General features: G+C 42.5%; 1 pseudogene; it reads right to left on the bottom strand.

Moving 5' to 3' along the window:
* Positions 1-349: 349 nt before the first annotated feature.
* On the bottom strand, positions 350-20353 carry LOC123837216 (coiled-coil domain-containing protein 34-like; annotated as a pseudogene).
* Positions 20354-22547: the final 2194 nt, after the last annotated feature.

Genomic DNA, 22547 nt, shown 5'->3' with positions numbered 1-22547 from the left:
TTGAGACCTAAAGAAATTACAAAGTCAAGCAGTTGTTGTTATACCTTTTAGACAAAGAAGATAAATTTGTGAGGAATTGACAGGATAAAGAAAACAAATGTTTAGGAACTTTATTCAGTAAGGAATTCTAAGCAGAATTTGAGTTGAGGTAGTAGATTAGGAAAAAAACAACAAGGCTTGTTTCTACAGCTTTCTCTGATTTCAAGTTCCCAACTCTGGTGGTAAAGGTATCTTTTTATTTCTTCTTCTTTTTTTGAAACAACACAACACAAATTGTTGGTTTTATTGGTATTACAATGTAGTTTTAATACAAGCTAAACATAAACACAATTGTTAGATATTCAGTCACTTATCCTGTGAAACAAAATGCCAAGATCAACCTTGAAGGACTTATAAAAATGAAAATGTATAAAGCATCTTCTTCAATTAGCTCTAAGGACAACATATACGAATGTGAAAATGTGAAAGTGTCAATAATAACATCAAATGTTGAGCTGTTGACTGAGGAGTAAAAAACGATTCTACTTTTAAAATTAAATAGCTTCAGGTAAAAGCATGCAATTTCCCACACCCACTATCTTTGTATTCTGCACAGAGTTCCAAGGCAAAGATTGCTTCTGGCTTTCTGAACCACCAGACAGGATGATGACCTGCGTGGCTGACTTATCACAGGCCTTTTAGTCTTCTTTCCTGATAGGTCCTTAGCTACTTTGGAAGGAGGCATAAGAATGGGTTTCCATGGAATTGGATTATAAAAGGCTGGTTCTGGATAAGAATTTCCACTGTAAAAATCTGTAAGTTTTCCATTGGCGAGGTTTATTTTTTGCATTTTCCAACCATTCCTTAAACCTTTTCTCTGCTATTTCTTTTTTTTCCTGTAATTCAGCTTGCCGTTGTTTTTCTTTTTCCTTTCCTTTCTTCTTCTTTTCACATTCTTCAGCATTTTTCTTCTTTATCCATTATTGGTATTTTTCTTTTGCCTTTTCCTGCAAATATTCTTTCTCCAATTCTTTTGCTGCTTTTCCCTCCATTTCCTTATTAATTTTTTGTTCCCTTTCTTTTCTTTTCTGTTCATTCTTTTTCTGAACGCATCCTTGTGCTTTTCTTCAGCAATAACCTTTCTTTTTTCACGTTCTTCCATTTCTTTTCTTTTTTTCTAGCTGTTGATTTAATTCCTCCAGAGCTTTCTGTTGCAGACGGTCACGTTCTTCTTTTTCTTTGCCAACAAACCACACTTCCCATGGTGTCAGGTGACTTTCTGGTAGGTGCACCTGTTTCTGTTCTTGGTTATCTTCTGATTCAGCCACACTGGCACACCCTTGTAACTCCACTCCTCTCAGGCTCCCCACCTTAGCCTGTGAATCATGAGCACCTTCCTCCACGTCTTCCTCATCCTCCCCGTCGCCATCGTCGTAGTCAAACAGGAAGCTCTGGTGGCCAAGGGGAGACAACAGCGACATGGTGGAATTGCTGCAGCTCAGCGGCGGTGACGGGCTCCAGCCCTGCCCCCGGGCACCCGCCATGAGGACAGAGAAGGAGCCGGAGGAGGGCAGAGACCTGGACCTGTGTCGGCGGAGGACCGAGCATCGGAAGGTGGCAAATCAGCCCCCACCGCCAGGCCGCCCAAATAGGCCAAGTTAAAACTGGGGGAGGGGTGGCGGGGACCTGCCTACCTTTTTACTTCTTAGTATAGGGAGGGTATCATATGGGAGATTTGTTTCCTGTTTTCAATGGGACAGAGGAGAGACTGAGTGTCCTTCTTGCATCACTATGTCTTAAGCAACTTTATTTGAAATAATAAATATGCCAAAGTGGCACATTTGGGGGCGGCCTGCCCTTGACCCCTACAGTATCAAATATATTTCATCTAAAAAAAAAAAAAGCAGTCAAAATAGACAACCCTCCCTTGATCCCATCTTCTGTGTCAGCCAACTATTCTCTCCATATCTCCCTTCAGATCCAGACTTGTTCAGAGCTGCCCCCATTTCCTCACTTCTCCTTTACTTTTAAGATTACTTTTGGGGCACCTGAGTGGCTCAGTCAGTTAAGCATCTGATTTTGGCTCAGGTCATGATCTCGGATCCTGGGATGGAGTCCCCCCATCAGGCTCCCTGCTCAGTGGGGAGTCTGCTTGTCCCTCTCCCGCTGCCCCTCCCCCAGCTTGTGCTTGCACACTGTCTCTCTCTCTCTCTCTCTCAGCTAAATAAATAAAATCTTAAAAAAAGAATACTTTTACATTTTTAATTAAAATAATACATGTACCTAGTTTTAAAAATTCAAATATTAGCAAGTATATTGAAAACATAATCTTCTGCATTACTCTCTATACTCAAGTCTGCTAAGAAAGGGCAAATATTTTCCATTCTTTTTACTTTTTCTTTGGATATTGAGATTCATATTTCTAAATAATATTCTTAAACTTTGTCTAACTGGACCCAACACAGAATCTTCTGCACACTGAATGTTTGGTCCAATGTTACATGTATGAGAGATACCCATGTAGTTCAACCACTTTCATTCCAGCTGTGATGTGTAAACATTCTGTTCAATAAATATACCACAAGTTTATTTATTTGTTTTTTTAAAAGATTTTATTTTTTTGACAGAGAGAGACACAGCAAGAGAAGGAACACAAGCAGAGGGAGTGGGAGAGGGAGAAGCAGGCTTCCCGCTGAGCAGGGAGCCCGATGCGGGGCTCGATCCCAGGACCCTGGGATCATGACCTGAGCCGAAGGCAGACGCTTAATGACTGAGCCACCCAGGTGCCCTAATATACCACAAGTTTATATACCATTTCTTTTGAGATTGATCATCTGAACAGTTTCTGGGTTTTTACTCTTAAGGACAGTGTTACCATGTACATTCTTACACACATCTCTGGGTGTGTGGGCAAGATTTTCATCACATTCCTAAATATGGAACAGGATGATCATGGGATAGGCAACTTCATTTTTTATATTCTTTATGAAGCAGAGTTCTTAATATTCAATTGACATTAAAGTACTCAAATTTATAAATCGTAACTTTTATGATTTGTGCTTTTTTTGTGTATTGTTCAAGAAGTTGTTTCTTACTCTAAATTCATGGAAACATTCTTCCACATTCTCTTCTTGAAGTTTTTAGTTTCCCCTTTCACATTTAAGTCCCTAAACCATCTGTGATTTATTTTCGAGTATTGTGTGCCCATTTCCTCTTCAAATACTCTGATCTGACTTCCATTTCCATCACTTACCTGACAAGTGCTTTAGGGAAGGTAACCAATGGCTTTCATATTGCTTAATCCAATTTTCCTCTGCAGGTCTTATCTTACTTAGCAATCACTCAGTAGCTTTTGACCCAGTGGATTACTCCCTCCTTGAAAGATCCTCTTATCTTGGCTTCCATGATACCACATTCTCCTCATTTTTCTGGAACATATCAGCTCCTGCACAGTCACTTTTGCATGCATCCATTTCCTTCTTGACCTCTAAATGTTGGCATCCTCCTGGGACCAGTTCCTGGCTTTTGTCTCTTTCTTTTTTCTTTATTCTTTTTTTTGAAACAAAATCCGTTTATATTTCTGTAAGAGTCTAGGACAAAAATGTGAACTATTCTTAACAGAAGTAACAGTAAGATTGGGGAGGCAGCAGAGGCCTTTAGATCCTGCAGCAACACAAATGACAAAGTCTTGATAACCGCCCAAGAGAAAGAAAACCGAGTTCTAAGAATGCTCACGGTATTTCACAAGGAGTCCTAGAAAAAAGGTGGAGTGTTATTCATTGGAATTTTTCCCTATTGTTCTCTCTCATTAAAACTGGCCCTGTTTTGTCTCCCTCTGAGACAGTTTGAACTGTAGATTCTGGTGTCCTTTGAACTTTGATCTTTGATAAAAGTTGGGCAAAAAACACATGCCACACACAACTGTGGACCTGGGATGTGAGACTCATGATAATTCTGGAGAGAGCTTCCTGCCCCATGCTGGAAAAGGAAGACAACTGTTCAAACTGACGAGGAGGCAAAATATTGCCATGGTTAGTCATTAATATTTACTAAGAGGCATCAATGAACTGCAAGCTTCTTAGATTCAAGGAATATTTCGAAAGATCCTGTTTTCCCATTCCCATCAGACTGACAGGGCCGAAGGACATGGCTCCCAGGATTGGTGCCCATCAGGACACTTCACCAATATGGTTTCTGGAAAAAAGGCAGTTTTTCTGAATGTTTTTCCTCAAATGATAGGGCTTTTGACTGGGTTAAAAGTAAACATATGACAATTAGGGAGAATATGGTGGAATTTCATTTTCTTCACTCTAGATTTCCCTCTATGATTTTTTTCTTCTTGCAAATGTCTAACTATAAATCGAGGCATTTATGATTCACAGTTCTCTTTGATTTGAACACTTTTTTTTTAAGGTTTTTATTTATTTGACAGAGCGATAGAGAGAGAGCACAAGCAGGGGGAGCAGCAGAGGAAGAGGAAGAAGCAGGCTCTCCGCTGAGCAGGGAGCCCGACGCAGGGCTCGATCCCAGGACCCCGAGATCATGACCTGAGCTGAAGGCAGCCGCTTAACCAACTGAGCCACCCAGGTGCCCCATGATTTGAACACTTTTATAAAGGGGATAGTTTTTTTAAATTTAAATTCAATTAATTAACATTTAATGTATTATTAGTTTCAGAGGTAGCAGTCAGTGATTCATCAATCTTATATAACACCCAGTGCTCATTACATCACATGCCCTCCGTAATGCCCATCACCTAGTTACCCCACCTTCTCTCCCCTCCAGCAACCCTCAGTTTGTTTCTTATGATTAAGAGTCTCTTATGGTTTGTCTCCCTCTCTGATTTCATCTTGTTCTATTTTTTCCTCTCTTCCCCTATGATCCTCTGTTTTGTTTCTTAAATTCCACGTATCAGTGAGATCATATGATAATTGTCTTTCTCTGACTTATTTCACTTAGCATAATACCCTCTAGTTCCATCCACATCCTTGCAAATGGCAAGATTTTTTTTTTGATGGCTGAGTAGTATTCCATTGTGTGTGTGTGTGTGTCTGTATACACCACATCTTCTTTATCCATTCATCTGTCAATGGACATTGGGGCTCTTTCCATAGTTTGGCTATTGTGGACATTGCTGCTATAAATATTGGGGTGCATGTGCCCCTTTGGATCACTGCATTTGTATCTTTGGGGTAAATACCCAGTAATACAATTGCTGGGTCGCAGGGTAGTTCTATTTTTTACTTTTTGAGGAACCTCCATACTGTTTTACAGAGTGGTTGCACCAGCTTGCAATCCCACCAACAGTGTAGGAGGGTTCCCCTTTCTCCGCATCCTCACCAACATCTGTCATTTCTGACATGTTAATTTCAGCAATTCTGACTGGTGTGAGGTGGTATCTCATTGAGGTTTTGATTTGGATTTCCCTGATGCCCAGTGATGTTGAGCAGTTTTTTCATGTATCTGTTGGCCATTTGGATGTCTTCTTTGGAGGAATGTCTGTTCATGTGTTCTGCCCATTTCTTGATTGGATTATTTGTTCTTTGAGTGTTGAGTTTGATAAGTTCTTTATAGATTTTCAATACCAGCCCTTTATCTGATAAGACATTTGCAAATATCTTCTCCCATTCTATTGGTTGTCTTTTGGTTTTGTCAACTGTTTCCTTTGCTGTGCAAAAGTTTTTTATCTTGATGAAGTCCCAATAGTTGATTTTCACCTTTGTTTCCCTTGCCTTTGTCTCTATCCTGTTTTTCTATGTGGTCTCATCTACTCTCCGGGCTTTATGCTAATGATCCCTAAAATTTCCACATCTTCCTCCTGAGCTCCAACCTTATATCCCCATTTGGATATCTCCCCAACATTCCAAATTATTATGCCTAAAACTGAACATTTGGTCTTCTTTTCCTCATCCTGCCTTCCCCAATTCAATAAATGTCACCTATCTACCCTGTCATATGCCAACGCTCTGGGGGGTAATTCTCAATCCTTCCTCCTTTAACCCTGACATCCAAGATATCAGCAGCTTTTATTAAATCTCACTCAGAGTACATCTGGAATCTATTTACTTCTCTCCATCATCACTATTAAGCAGTCATTGCCACCTGATGACTATAATGGCCCCCTAATAATTCTCTCTGCTCTAACTCTTACTCATTTCATTTTTCCTTTCTCTAAATGGAAGCCAGACTGGTCTTACAAAAATGTAATTGGATCCATGTCAATCCTCTGTACAAAACTTTCAACATTTATTGCCTTTAGGATGAAATCCCAAACCCTGGACATGACCTACTGAATACTTGGCATGAAATGGCCCCAGCCTCTTTCTATAGTCCAGTATACCTTAGAGTCAGCCTGGAATACTCTTCTCCAGGTTTTTTGTTTGTTTGTTTCTTCCCTTGAGCCTCAGGTTAAGTGTCAGTTTGAGACATCTCCTCCCATTGTATGATCTCTCACTAACTTGTACTTTCCTTTATATCATCTAATACAGTTGGTGATTAGAGGTTGGTTTGAGCATCAACTCATTATCTGTATCCCCAAGAGACCCCGAGTTCATGGGAGCAGGGATCATGTCTGTATTATTGTTGTTGGTGTTATTATTCCCCCCAGTACAGCCCAGGCCAAGCCAATGCCTTGCCCATATTAGGAACCCAATAAGCCCATGTTAAATGCTGAGGCACATGGAGGAGATCATCATCCTCCTAGAAACAGGGTCAGAACCCAGAGATCCTGAGTCATTTCTACAGGGAACCTCACTGAGAAGGCTGCATAGTCTTGTGGGGTTCCCAGTAGATGTGACAGGATCTCTGGGCTCGGATCCTGTTTCTAGGAGGATGATGTTGGGGGATTCACTCTTCATGTCTCTGGGACTCATTTTCATTATCCGGAAGCTTCCGCTCTTGTCCATTACAATCCCCTCCCCACCCCATTACTCCCATCAGAATCCCTTTTAAGGCTAAAATTTCATTCTAAGGGGAAAGTAGCAGAGGGGAATAAAAGTTCTCCCCACAAAGCCTGCCCAACTGTACAGGCTGCAAAGGCTGATTATTATTTTTATTTTAAAGCAGAAATGTAATTACTATATCAGTACTTAATTGTATCGAAGACCATGAGTAGCACATAATCCCTTCACCTAAGATTATTCTTTTTTTTTTTAAAGACTTTATTTATTTATTTGACAGAGAGAGACACAGCAAGAAAGGGAACACAAGCAGGGGGAGTGGGAGAGGGAGAAGAAGGCTTCCCGTGGAGCAGGGAGCCCGATGTGGGGCTCAATGTGGGGCTCGATGTGGGGCTCCATCCCAGGACTGTGGGATCATGACCTGAGCCAAAGGCAGACGCTTAACGACTGAGCCACCCAGGCATCCCCACCTAAGATTATTCTTATAGATGATTTGAACACAGTAACGGCAAGCTTATTACTATTCCAACATGGCTGTGGTGTTATTGCCCCCTGGTGGTGATGTTAATTACATAGCCCTGCATGTTGGAAGACGGTGCTAAGAGGGGTCCACAGATATTCCTGGAGACTGTGGCATTGAGTTCTCTCCAAGTTAAACTAAAGACAAAAGCATCAGAGTATGTTCTTGATAAAAATGTATCTGTTGGCTCCACCTGGACCTCTTCCTTAGGGGCTACCAATCTACTCCTTTTGCTCCCCTTCACCTAAAAGACAGTATGTCCCCTCTTAGGGAGACAACCACCAGAGCCATGAAGCCATTTGGTATCAAAGAACAACTGGTTCGGGATCCCCATTTTAGAGAACATCTGTGCAATATTCAGTCTGGTAGGAAGTAGCTTCTCCATGGGACTTAGACATTCAGGAACAAAAATTTTTCAAATGTATAAAATAATAGCACTGCCAACCATCAGATATGAAGTTACATGTATTAATTGCATATGATAATTACATGCTAATGCAGTGTCACCCGTATACGTTTACATGTCTCCATGCATTTTCACTCTCCAAATCAGAAACTTACTCATGAAACACAATTCAACCACTCACAACTATACAGCCTTGTTCTAACCTGAGTCACATCTACAGGGAACCTCACTGAGAAGGCTGCATAGTCTTGTGGGGTTCCCAGTAAATGTGACAGGATCTCTGGGCTCACAAAGTAGAGGAGACAAAGTAGGGGAGAGGTGCATATGGGGAACAATGTTTCTAACTGATAGAAAATGCTTTGGCAGAGTTGAAATGTGTGTGTGTGTGTGTGTGTGTGTGTACACACTAGTCTTTGCTATATCTTCTTTCCAACGGAGAGAGCATTTCCCAAAAGCTGAAGATGGCTGCATTTATCTTTAATGGAAACAATTCAATAAGAAATAACAAGCTGTTCAAAAAGCAGAACCAGCAGTGGAAACACAAATTCTCCTGATATCTGCTTTCCCATTTTTTTTCTCCATAGCCCTGGATTTAGAATCAGACAGCTCTGGGTCTGAATCTCCACTCCTCCCTTACTAGCTGTGTTACTTTTGGCAAGTTACTTAAGACTTCTAAACTTTAGGATCTTCTCTTTATCTACAGGATGGGTATAATAATACCCACCTCGTATGCTTGTTGTGAAGATCTAATGTGATATTATATGTAAAATACTGTGCAAAATGTCAGGCTTAAGCATTCAAGAAATGGTAGCTGTTATTGTTACTATAATTATTCCTAAGGTTATTCAAAACCTTCTGAATGGTCTTGAGGAAGAAAAATAATATAAAGCCAATCAAAAATAATTGTTTACATCCAGGAACAATATTCAGTCACTTACAAGAGATTATGAGTAACAAATAATATCCTTTCCTATGCTTATTCCCTTCTCTCTTGGTGAAGAAGGCAGAAGTCTAAAATGGCCCTTAAAATCCCAGGACCCTGGCAGATAACCCCCATATAATCCCTTCTCTTGATTGTGGTGGGCCCTGTCATTATGACGGGATGTCGCAGTCATGATTGGGTTACATACTATGGCAAAGGTGAATGCATTTGTAGATATAATTAAGGTTTCACATTAGTTGATTTTGAGTTAATCAGAAGGGAGAGTATCCCGGGTGGGCCTGACCAAATCAGGTGAGCCCTTTATAGAAGAAGCAACAGAGTCTTTTCTGTTAACCTTGAAGAAGCAAGCTGAGATGAGTTCCACAGCTGTCGGGAAATAAATTCTGCCAATAACCACATGAGCTTGGAAGAGGATCCTGAGTCCCAGGTGAGACCCAGCCAATACCTTGTTTGCACTTGTGGGATCCTTAAAAGAAGACCTAGATAAGCTATGCATGGACTTCTGACCCATCAAGAGGGTGAGATATCAAGTGTGTGTGGTTTAAAACCACTAAATTTGTGGAGATTTGTTACAGAGCTATGGAAAACTAATACACTTCCCAATTACTATTACTAGTAATTACTAATTACTTGCCCAAAATACTATCATGATACTCACTGGTGTTTTAATTTCCCAAAGAACTGGGAAAAGGAACCAGATGTCAAGACTCTTTCTTTCAGTTCTTTGGTTGCTTCTTTGACTCAGGGATTATTTAGAAGAATATAATTTGGTTTCCAAATATCTGGGGGCTTATCCAGAGAGCATGTTACTGGTTTTTCCCATATGCTCCCAGCATATTTCCATTCCTCCCCTCCTAGCCTTTGTGCTATAATTGCTGTCATACACGGAACATTCACGTACATTATAAACCCCACACTGCATTTTTGTTTAAACAATCAATGATCTCAAAAAGATTTAAATAGTAATAAAATCTCATCTACTTATGCATATAGTTACCATTTTCAGTGCTTTCCACTATTTTGTGTAGATCCATATTTCCATTGGGTATTATTTTCCTTCTTCCTGCAGGACTTCCTCTAACATTTCTATATATGGGTCTGTTGGTCATGAATTCTGTCACCTTTTGTATATCTGAAAAGTCTTTGTTTTTGCCTTTGTTTTTAATAGATATTTTTGCGGGGTAGAAAATGATAGGTTACCACTTTTGCCTGCAGTATTTTCAGATGCTTTAAAAGTACTTTAAATGTGCTTTAAAAGTGCTCTGCACCTAGTAGGTTTTCTTTCTCCATTTGCTATTAAGATTTTCTCTTTATCACTATTTGTTTTTTAAAGATTTTATTTTTTTAAGTAATCTCCACACCCAATGTGGGGCTCGAACCCACAACCCTGAGATCAAGAGTCAAGCACTCTACCCACTGAGCCAGCCAGGCACCCCCTCTTCATCATGAGTTTGGATCAGTTGATGTTGATACTTTAGCATAGTTTTATGCTTCTCGTGCCAGTTTCCTTGAGTATCTTGGATCCGTGGGTTTATAGTTTTCATCTAGTTTGGAGTTTTTTTCAGTCATTATTCTTTCAAATATCTTTCCTACCCTCCCTCACCCCCTTCTCTTTCCTCTCCTTTGGAAACTGCAATTACAGGCATTTTAGGTTATGGGAAGTTGCCCCTGAAGCTCTGTTCATTTTCTAGTCTTTTTTTCTCTGTACGTTTCATTTGGGATAGTTTCTATTGCTGTCTCCAAGTTCACTAGACTTTTCTTCTGGAATGTCTACTTGCTCATTGCAATAGACTGAGTGTTTGTGTCCCACCCCCCACTGTCAAATTCCTATAGTGAAGTCCTAATCCTATAATAAGATGGTATTAGGAGATGGGGCTTGGGAGGTAATTAGGTCATGAGGGTGGAGCCCCCATGAATGGGATTAGTGCCCTTATAAAAAGGACCCAAAGAGCCCTCTGTCCCTCTTTCCACCATGAGAAGACACAGGGAGAAGTCTGAAACCTGCAAGAGGGCTCTCACCAGAACCCAACCACGCTGGACACTGAGCTTGGACTTCCAGCCTCTAGAGCCATGAGAAACAAGCTTCCATTCCTAACTCATCCAGCCCGTGGTGTTTTGTTACAGCAGCCTGAACAGACTAGGCTTGGCAGGAATCCCATTCAGTGCATTTTTTTAAGATCTCAGACATTAGAGTTTCATTCCCATATGTTCAATTTAGGTCTTTTTAATAACTTTTGTGTCTCCACTTTCACATGCTTAGTCTTCCCTCTAGTTCTTTGAACACACAGAATACAGCAATCCTAAATTTTGACATCCTCGTCTGCTAATTCTAACATCTGTGTTCATTTCAGCTCAGTGTGGGCTAATTTTCCTCTTAATTGTGGATCATATTTTCCTGTTTCTTTGCATGCCTGGTAAGTTTTTTTTCTTCTTATTATTAGATGTCTGACATTATCCATTTTGCCTTCTTGGGCCCTGGGTGGTTTTGCATTCCCATAAATATTCATTTTGACCAGAAGCAGAAGTCTACCAGATCTATGTTACATCAGGGAAAAGAGAAGACGGTGGGAGGCATCATTCTCCAGAATTCTGTGAAGCTGTCTAGGTATAGGAGAATCATATCCCTGAGATAGCTTTCCTGTTTCTCACTCTGTTTCTTTTTATAGAACAGACTGAGGAAAGAGGACAGGTGAGATGCCTCTTTTTTTTTCTTTTGTGGGAACTTTGAAACATTCTTTGCTTTTTTTTTTCCCTCACAGAACCGAAAAAGAATTCTTAAATTGTTGCTGAATTTAATTCAACCAAAGCCAAACGGATAAGAGAATAGCAAGCTGAGTATTTCCTTCTAGCAGTCTTCAATGATATCATATCCGCTCTGAACCACTGAGAGTACAATTTGGCTATGTCATTTAGTATCCCTTAAAAGTAAGATTCTCCCTGCTTGGTGAGTCTCACTGCTGCTCTCACTGCAATTACCCATCTCCCTGCTGCCTGTTGAGCCCTTAGCTGGTAAATACTCAGTCTAATTCACAGTCAGTTGGGATTAACTCTATAAAGGGGAACAAGAATGAGCTCAGTGGGAAGGTTTTAGGCCTGCCCACCCTCGAGCATTGTTCAGTTACTCCTTTTGAGTCTTCAGATGCTGCCCTGAAAGGGTCTGATGGCGCTGTTAACAACAGAGCCTGTCAGAGGTGAATGTTCCCTGCTTCAGTGCCTGCCAGAGCACATCACTGAGCAACATCCTGGGTGCCCCCTGGCTGTGAACACCACCTATTTGCAAAGTAAAACACATTTGTGGTCGGGAGGAAATGGTTGGCATTTTGCCCTGAAATACAATATTATTCTCTGCTGAGTGCCAGAGAAACTCTACTACGGGAAGAAGAAATAGCAAGATCCATGCAGGTGAGGTGGACTTAGAAGTATTGGGGGCACCCACATCCTGGGCCTGTCGCTTGGTAAATTGTCCCCCTTTCCGATCCTCAAGCACCTCCTACGATGAGTGGAATAAAGACTACATGACTGCGGGGCACCTGGGTGGCTCAGTTGGTTGAGCAACTGCCTTCGGCTCGGGTCATGATCCCGGAGTCCCGGGATCGAGCCCCATACCAGGCTCCCTGCTGAGCAGGGACTCTTCTTCTCCCTCTGACCCTACCCCCTCTTGTGCTCTCTCTCTCACTCTCTCTCTCTCAAATAAATAAATAAAATCTTAAAAAAAAAAAAAAAGGCTACATGACTGCCTTGAGAACAAGAACTAGATGGTACTACTTCTCGGGAGGTCACACCTAGTCCAAAGAGCAGGAGCGTTGACGTTAGGTACCTCTCTGACCTCATCCCTCCATTCTCCTGTCTCCTCTGCAGCCACACCAACCCCTGTGCTCTCTTTCATGCACCCCAGGCATGTTCCAGCATGTGTACTCTTCTCTCTCCACCCACCTTCATCCCTAAGCATCATATCTGCTCTACCCTTCCCGTTGCTTTCTATTTCTTTCCAAGTGTTTTTTGTTTTGTTTTGTTTTCTGCATAGCACTCTCCAACACCTCTTATGGTATATGTCTACTTATCTGTTTATTCTACTGCCCACCCATAAGCTCCATAAAGGCAGGTGCTGTGTTTTGCTCTCCCCCATATCTCTACCACGTGGGACAGCACCTGGTGCCCAATAAATATTTGTTGAATGAATAATTAAGCATGCATGTAGAATAAAAGGCAAGCCAATTGGTGTGTGTGCATCGTAAGAAAATTAGCTTGACTAGACCAAAGTAACAAATGATGTTGGTCACAAATGAAAATGTAGTATGTCTGGGGCACCTGGGTGGCACAGTTGGTTAAGCGTCTGACTCTTGGTTTTGGCTCAGGTCATGATCTCAGAATCGTGGGATCGAGCCCTGCATTGGGCTCTATGCTCAGCGGGGACTCTGCTGGAGATTCTCTCTCTCTTTCTCCTTCGCCCCTCCTGCTCGAGCTCTCTCTCAAATAAATAAATAAAATCTTTTTTTTAATGTAATACATCAGGCAATTGGAGATAACATAGGAGTCTGTAGGTATGAGTGGGCATAGCTCATTAGCAATCTAGGATGGCAATGAGGAAGGATTCTTAAGAATGATGTAATGTATGGTGATTAACATAACATAAAAAAAAAAAAAAAGAATGGGGCAAATGGCCTGAAAATCTGCCACAAGAAAGAATTAGAATTAGAAACAAGAGCCTCAACCCCAGACCCTGTGCAGCATCTTGCAGCAGGCTGATGGAGGCTCCACGGGAAGAGGACCAGCACAGCCTTTCTGCGACCCACAGGGTTAGCCGGTAGTAGTATCCGAAAGTGCAGTGGCCAAGTGACCTAACTGTAGTCGAAAGCTACGAGCAGCCACTCAGGATGGTTTACAAAACTGAGCTAGAGTTTGGCATTAGCACATTCCCCTTCCGCACTGGCATTTCTAACACAGATTTCTTAAAGAATGCACATTTTCTCATTTTAAGTCCACAGCATCTGCCCGATTCCTCTCTTCTCACGGGCGTCACCATGAGAATTCCACCCACAACACACAGCCAAAAGGTGGGCCTGATGCAGACGTTACCATGGGCCAACGATGGGCCCCACAGAGTGTCTGACCCTTAGTAGGTAGGTCCCCAATCCACGGTTGAGGAATTGAGTGGAATCGAGCCATTTCTGCAAGCAAGGGTGGGTGCCCTCCAGAATGTGGACGAAACCCAGTCAGGCACAGGGAAGTTGAGGAACAGAGTCTCTCTTTCTCAGTGGAGGCTGGTCTGGAGCCTACTCGGCACCTCATCTGTCGGAGAAAGCTGTCCCTTTATCAACAATCTCAGTCTCTCTCTCTCTCTCTGTTTCTCTCTCTGTCTCTGTCTCCCTCCCTCCCTCCCCAATTCCTAACCCCCAACAGTGTGTGTTGGTGCCTGAGTTTCAAGTCTTCCCACAGAGAGAGAGAGAAATCCAGAGCAGCCTCCCTGTGATGGTTTTCCTGGTGAGACTCAACAGACTTCTAGGGGAGAAGAGCTATAATTTCACTCCAAGTAATTCTGACTCTGAGGCCCTCCTTGCAGCTTGTTCTGTAAGAGAAGCAAGCAAGGCAGCTTGCTGTAGCTACTCTAATTGTAGAGCCAATTAAAGGAAGACAGAGGGTGGGAAGGCGAAGCCCAGAATCATGGGGTTCATGTGAACCCCGTCTGTCTGCGTTCGGAAGGGGCTTCTCCACAAGAAAGAGCATGGGTCACATCCACTGTGAAGAGAGCCATGCTAGAGTTAGGCTGGTGGTAGGTGACACATGATCCTTACTCTCTTTTCTTAATTTTTCTAGAGCTTTTATGGCCTGACGCAACAGGTGAAGGGCAGTTGAACTGTCCTCATTGGTATAGAAATGAGATGCAATCAAACTCGTGGTTAAAAAAAAAATAAAAAACATTAAATCTTGTTTAAAAGCCAGATTATTCAATGAAAAACTGTTTTCTTCCCTTGCAGTGATGTTAATTTGATAAAGTTGTGTACTTCCAGTCAGAATTTAGAATTTTATCAGGTACTTCATGCCTATGGGGATTCCCCATATATACGCCTATTAAATTTTATTTTCTCCTGTTAAAAAAAAAGAAGAATTTAGAATTTTATCTCCTTTACAATAAAAAAATAGGTTGACCCTAAATGTCAAAATGTAGCCTCGGTCATCTAAGCTGACATATACTGCATAATCCCTCAGGATCAATGAAGTACTTTCTACGCCTTTTTTTTTTTCAAAATTATTTTTCCTCATAACCCTAGGAGGTACGTACTATCACTACCTCCTATTTTATTTTATTTTATTTTACTTTTATTTTATTTTTATTAACATATAATGTATTATTTGTTTCAGGGGTACAGGTCTGTGATTCATCAGTCATACACAATTCACAGCACTCACCATAGTACTTACCCTCCCCAATGTCCATCACCCAGCCAGCCCATCCCTCTCACCCCCTCTCCACTCCAGCAACCCTCAGTTTGTTTCCTGAGATTAAGAATTCCTCATATCAGTGAGATCATATGATACTTGTCTTTCTCTGATTGACTTATTTCACTTAGCATAATACCCTCTAGTTCCATCCATGTCATTGCAAATGGCAAGATTTCATTTTTTATGGCTGCATAATATTCCATTGTATATATATACCACCTCTTCTTTATCCATTTATCTGTTCGATGGACATCTAGGCTCTTTCCATAGTTTGGCTATTGTGGACATTGCTGCTATAAACATTGGGGTGCAGATGCCCCTTTGGATCACTACACTTGTATTTTTGGGGTAAATACCCAGTAGTGCAATTGCTTGGTCATAGGGTAGCTCTATTTTCAACTTTTTGAGGAACTTCCATACTGTTTTCCAGAGTGATTGCACCAGCTTGCATTCCCACCAACAGTGTAAGAGGGTTCCCCTTTCTCCGCATCCCCGCCAACATCTGTCGTTTCCTGACTTGTTAATTTTAGCCATTCTGACTGGTGTGAGGTGATATCTCATTGAGGTTTTGATTTGGATTTCCCTGATGCCGAACGATGTTGAGCACTTTTTCATGTGTCTGTTGGCCATTTGGATGCTTCTTTGGAAAAATGTCTGTTCATGCCATCTGCCCATTTCTTGATTGGATTATTTGTTCTTTGGGTGTTGAGTTTGATAAGTTCTTTATAAATTTTGGATACTAGCCCTTTATCTGATATGTTATTTACAAATATCTTCTCCCATTCTGTCGGTTGTCTTTTGGTTTTGTTGACTGTTTCCTTTGCTGTGCAAAAGCTTTTTATCTTGATGAATTTTTTGCCCTTGCTTCCCTTGCCTTTGGTGATGTTTCTAGGAAGAAGTTGCTGCGGCTGAGGTCGAAGAGGTTGCAGCCTGTGTTCTCCTCTAGGATTTTGATGAATTCCTGTCTCACATTTAGGTCTTTCATCCATTTTGAGTCAATTTTTTATGTGGTGTAAGGAAATGGTCCAGTTTCATTCTTGTGCATGTGGCTGTCCAATTTTCCCAACACCATTTGTTGAAGAGACTGTCTTTTTTCCATTGGACATTCTTTCCTGCATTGTCGAAGATGAGTTGACCATAGAGTTGAGGGTCCATTTCTGGGCTCTCTGTTCTGTTCCATTGATCTATGTGCCTGTTTTTGTGCCAGTACCATGCTGTCTTGATGATAACAGCTTTGTAATAGAGCTGGAAGTCCGGAATTGGGATGCCACCGGCTTTGCTTTATTTTAAAGATGAGTAAACTGAGGGCTTCTGGGTGGCTCAGTCAGTTAAGTGTCTGCCTTCAGCTCAGGTCATGCTCCCAGGGTCCTGGGATCGAGCCCCACATCGGGCTCCCTGCTCCACAGGAAGCCTGCTTCTCCCTCTCCCTCTGCTCCTCCACCCTGCTCGTGCTCTCAATCTCTCTCTCAAATAAATAAATAAAATCTTTAAAAAATACAAAAATAAAGAGGCATAAACTGAGACTCAAGGTGAAATAATTTCCCAAAGGTCAAAGGTTGGTCTCCCTCCAAAGCCCGGCTTCTTCCTGTTCTCCTTGCAGTGGGACAAGCCTGCCTGTGCTCCTGAACCACCCGAGAAGATTCCTGAAAATACACCATCCTCGGAGGTTCTGACTCAGTAGGTGTGCCCGAGTTGCTGGGACTCTGTGTTAGAAGCCTTAGGGGCTGGCCCCCAGAAACCAAATTACTTCCTGGAGGGTGGTCCACCAGCCCAGAGTGGGACCAGGGTAGAATTGAGCCAGCTGGCCCAGCATTCTTTACACCACATTCCAGTGGAGAAAAAAAAAAAAAAAAATCCAAGTCTCTTAGGGAGCTTTGTTCTCCCTGAAGTCATTCAGTTCTTGCAGCAAGCCAGCTCCCCTGCAGCGTCCAGCAATACATTCAAGGCCGGCTCGATAAAAATCACACCAGCAATTTGAGAAGTCTCAGTGCTTTGGGCCCACGTACTGCCAAAATTGGAAGCAGCGAAAATCATTTAAATATTACTTTTCTTTAATCGTGAGAATATCGGTGTGTGAAAATTGCCATGTGTAAGCTCCAGAGTCGTTACGGCTTTCTCCAAAGCAAGCCTGCCTCTCCAACTGCCATTCAGTGAGTATTGTTTCTCCCTGTTCACAACCCCATTAAGCGCGCAGCCCCAAATTAGACCCACATAGTCCCTAAACGTGGCCCAGAACTGGTTCTTAGGGAGGATGTAAATGGAAGTCTTTTAATTCTAGGAGATGGTTCCTGCTAAATTTATGGTCAAGGTCAATAATCTCTGAGCGATTATCCTGAGATGGGTGTTTTCTCTCCGTATTTATCCAGTTTGTGTTGAATGAGCAAACATCAGGATGGTTGGCTTAATGCCAAAGTTCGGCAAACAATTCTTCCCCTGTTTGAGGGCTGACTTCTTTATTTCTGGATGTTCTCTGCAAGAATCTGTCATATCAAGTCCTTGAAAGCGAGTCCTGAGATGTGCCTGCCCTCTGCATTTTGAAGCAACTCCATTAATTCATTGCTGGTGTTACTGCAAGCATTCGGACATCGATCGGGTCGCAAAGATCTTGATGAGGCAACTGCGTCATCAAGAATATTTTTGGGGGCACCTGGGTGGCTCAGTCAGTTAAGCGCCTGCCTTCGGCTCAGGTCATGATCCCAGGGTCCTGGCATCGAGCCCCGGATCGGGCTCCCTGCTCTGCGGGAAGCCTGCCTCTCCCTCTCCCACTCCCCCCTGCTTGTGTTCCCTCTCTCACTGTCTCTCTCTCTGTCAAATAAATAAATAAAATCTTAAAAAAAAAAAAAAAAAAGAATATTTTTGTGACAATATTCCGGTACGGTTGTTTCTTCTTTACTAGTGGTAGTTCATAGACAGATTCAGGAGGTTTCTAAATGTGCTTGGTACTGTCGTGGAGGCAACCTGCCAGAAAGGCAAACTTCAGCGGCCCCTCACATCTGAGTGACACGATGTATGTGTACAAAGGAGAGGACTGTTTCCCAGATATACAGTGTTTGGGCTGAAGGGTCTGACAAAGGAACATGAAGAACCAGAACGAGATGGGGTTTTTTAACTAGGTCTTTAAATTCAAGAAGACACTCAAAATGCCACTCGTTTCTGATAATCTGGTACTCTCTTTTCTTTTTCCAGAAGCTACAATGTTCCCTGCACCACCTCCAGGCTACAAAACAGCCTTTCAACATAGTGAGGTGGTCTTCCCCACTCCACAGCCTTCCTGTCCAACAGGGTGTTCCAGCAAAGCCCGGGGGGTAAAAACCTTTCTTAGCGCATGTATCAGGGCACAAAAGCAGTCCTAGATACTATGTAAACAAATGGGACTGATTGTGTTCCAATAAAACTTTATTTACGGACACTGAAATTTGAGCTTCATGTAATTGTCCCAAATGACTAATTAATGGGCTTCGTTTTTCTATTTTTTTTCCCAATATTTTTTTCAACTGTTTAAAAATATAAAAATATAAAAAAGTGTCAGACAGGCAGTGGGCCCGATTTGGCCCGGGGCCCATAGTTTTCCAATCCGGGCTTTAAGCCAATAACTGACTAATAAAATAGAAATAAAATAGAAACACCAACATAGCCATGAGCTTCCCTCTCTCAGTTAATCCTTAGCAAGCACCCAAGCCGTCAGCCATTACTGCAGTGATTAGTCATTTGGGACATGTTTGGGAATGAAGGTCAGCATGGAATTGTTCTATTCAGTGCAACTGGAAACCCCTCAGCTGCACGGCACCGACCCTGTCCTCATACACCAATGTTCTCAGCGCCGCAAGGAAACATCTATCTCTGCCCTCTGGTCTACCCACCATCCCTGGAAGGATAGCTAGCTCAAAACAGCCAAAGAGGAAAACCTAACTCCAGAGCCTGGGTGACAGCAAGGAAGGATTTTCTTTTCTTCCTTGCCGTGACCCAGTTACTCACAAAGACCCATCCTCTACCAGAGAGGAGGGAAAAGAAGCTGTAATTTTATGCTCAGAGGTACTTCCTAGACGGAAGTAAAATGAAGTATGGACTTCATGTTCATTCTCACCTCTCATTTTCCTCCTCAATTCTTTCTCCTTCCTTCCATCTTTCTCGTCTGTCTTTTGAAGTAATGATTTAATATTCAGATGTGTTCTATACGCTTCCTACCCCAAGTATGATGCTTTATCAACAGTACCACTGGAAGCTTGTTAGAAATGTGGTCTTTGGGCCCCAGTCGAAACCTACTCAATGGGAATCTACATTTTTTTTTAAGATTTTATTTATTTATTTGAGAGAGAGAATGAGAGAGAAAGAGAGCACATGAGAAGGGGGGAGGGTCAGAGGGAGAAGCAGACCCCCTGTTGAGCAGGGAGCCCGATGCGGGACTTGATCCCGGGACTCTGGGATCATGACCTGAGCCGAAGGCAGTTGCTTAACCAACTGAGCCACCCAGGTGCTCAGGGAATCTACATTTTAACGAGGTCTCTGGGGGGTGCACGTTACAATTTGAGAGACACCAGTCCTTACAATATCCTCATCACTCCAGAGAAAAAAGAGTTCAGATCAAAACTCAGGCTTAAATTCTATAGGGAAGTGGAGAGTTGACCTTCTCGAGATTATTCAAAACTGAAGAGAAAAACCAAGGATGGTAGTCAAACTTTAAAATGGGCAAGTGTTGGGGTGCCTGGCTGGCTCAGTCCATGGAGCACGTGACTCTTGATCTCAAGGTAGTGAGTTTGAGTTCCAACTTGCACACAGAGCTTACATTAAAAAAAAAAAAAAAGGCAAGCAATGGCCCTGTTTTGGTGAAAATCAAAAGCTTTTCCACATTGGCAGCCTTCAAAGTGGAAACAAATTATCCAAGACCAGAGCATGATCATTAAGGGCCAACAGCACAGAGCCTTAGTACAAGGCTCCAGAATGAAGGGAGGAGGAGAAATGATATGCACACATATTCCATGGCTGGGGGTGGGGGTGGCTGCAGAAATCAGAGAAGGGTAAGCAGAGTAGAACTATTCCTTGGTGTTCCCAGAATAAAAGAGAAAAGGCTGAGGTAGGCTCGTAAATGTTTAATAACCAGCTCCAGGGGTGGGGGTGGGGGGAGAAAGGCCTGATTGTTACCTTTTATCGATTTTCATGGTGTCCATATTCCCACTTTGGCTGTGATGTCACTGGGGGGTGGAGTTGGAAAGAGATCCACAGTAGCATATTATGAAGGCACAATAAACACTAACAAACTCAAAAACATAGCAGCAGTAAATTGTAATAAAATAATAAGGAACTGATAAGTTGTATTTATTACCTTTATTTTTAATATAACTAATCATAAATTTATATAACTTAATTTTTAATAATGACTGTGTTTAACAATTAGGTCCAAATATTCCTGACAATCAGCTCTCCTGAGGCATTGTAAGTAGACTCTAGCACATCCCTAGAAAAAGCATTTTCACAACTTTGGAAGTTATAGGATGCTTCCAGAGATACCTGCATAACACATTTGGCTTCCACCCCATTGATTCACACTGATGGCTTAACAAATCTCTGTTCACAGATTGCCTGGAAAGGAATGGGAAGGGAAGGGAAGGAAAGGAAAGGAAAGGAAAGGAAAGGAAAGGAAAGGAAAGGAAAGGAAAGGAAAGGAAAGGAAAGGAAAGGAAGGAAAGGAAAGGAAAGGAAAGGAAAGGAAAGGAAAGGAAAGGAAAGGAAAGCAAAGGAAAGCAAAGGAAAGGAAAGGAAAGGGAAAAACCTCTCATCGTTCATCCTGTACACTTTCATTAAACTTTGTCAAGAACATTTCATTGGTGTCTTTTGTGTCAAATTATTTTAGTTGAGAATTTTTTGTTCCCAGTTGGAATATCATGTGACTCATTATAACCATGAGTTAATACTTTCAGATATGTTCCCCAAACACCATCTGAGCCTTGTTTCAGCTTCATTCACAAATCCTTCAAGCTCCTTGTTCAATAACTATAATGTTTCCACTTGAGTTTAATCCCCTCTTTCCTCGCTTCTCATTTTTAGTGAAAGGAAAATTGACAGGCAACACCATCCAAGCAGTAAGGAGAGGCAGTGAAATGAACTTAAATGCTATGATGTAAATAATCAGCTTCTTCTAACAGAGCTGACCAGTAACTTCCCCAGAAGGATCCAGGATTTTTACATTTCCAAGAATCCTTACTGGAATCTTCCTGGTATTGTGGATTCATGGACCCACTGAGTCAGGCCACCCTATTCCTCATTCCAGATCCCTCATTAACTAGCCTCTCCACCGCAATCTGAATCACTCAACCTCTCTGAGCCTGGGTTTACAGCCTGTAAAATAAGGGGTTGGTAAATGATGTCTAAGATCCCTTTCAGCTTTTTATTTTTTAATTCTTGAAAATAAAAATTAATTTAGAAATAGAACAAAAAGAAAAAAGAAATCCAGGAAAGAACCTGTTGCTCTTTGAGCAGTCTTCCTGGTCTGCCTGTTTTGGTGGATGACACCATTTTTATTTAATTCTCGGAGAGAAGTATGCCTAGCCAGGCACTTTCCTTACCATGTAACAGCTCACAAAACGCAGTCTCCATAAAAATGATTTGCATAACCCATTTCTCGGCTGCCGAGCTGTTATGATCCTAATGCCTGGTTTTCGTCATTGTGTGGGTTTCTGTTTGCGTGACCGTGACCGCCCTCCCCAGCTCTGCCTGTGACCCTGCCGTCGGGGGCCGTGGGTCTGTCTGCACTGCCTGCCTCCGCTCAGGAGCTGCTCGCGCGATCGGACTCCGCCGCCGCCTTCCGCACGGTCCCCAGCGTCCGGGGGGCCCGGGAGAGGCTCCCACGGGGCCTTAGAAAGGAACAAATAAGGGCGCCTGGGTGGCTCAGTCGGTTAAGCGACTGCCTTCGGCTCAGGTCATGATCCTGGAGTCCTTGGATCGAGTCCTGCATCGGGCTCCCTGCTCGGCGGGGAGTCTGCTTCTCCCTCTGACCCTCCCCCCTCTCATGTGCTCTCATTCTCTCTGTCTCAAATAAATAAATAAAATCTTTAAAAAAAAAAAAAAAAAGAAAGAAAGAAAGAAAGGAACAAATAAGAGGTCCCCGCAGGATGCCTTAGTCTAGGGTACTTCCAAAACTAACTCAGCCGGGCAGCGGGCTCCTCCCACCCCTCGCTTCCCTCTGCAGAGGGCTGCAGTTTGCATCCTCCTTGTGGTTTAGGCGCCTCCGATCTTCCCGTTTCCAGTTACAAACGTCCCGCCGCCGCCCAGGTCCCAGGTCCGCGTGATGCGGTTTATTGTGGCAACAGTTCCCGGCAACTGCCCAGCTGCGGAGCGCCTCCAGCCCCGGCTCTCAGTGCGCAG

Source organism: Mirounga angustirostris, unplaced genomic scaffold (assembly GCF_029215605.1).
Source record: "Mirounga angustirostris isolate CCGP_5_RB_7025 unplaced genomic scaffold, mMirAng1.0.hap1 SCAF_8, whole genome shotgun sequence".
NCBI lineage: Eukaryota > Metazoa > Chordata > Mammalia > Carnivora > Phocidae > Mirounga > Mirounga angustirostris.
Note: the sequence above shows the minus strand (reverse complement) of the source record. Positions and strands in the feature narration are given on the sequence as shown.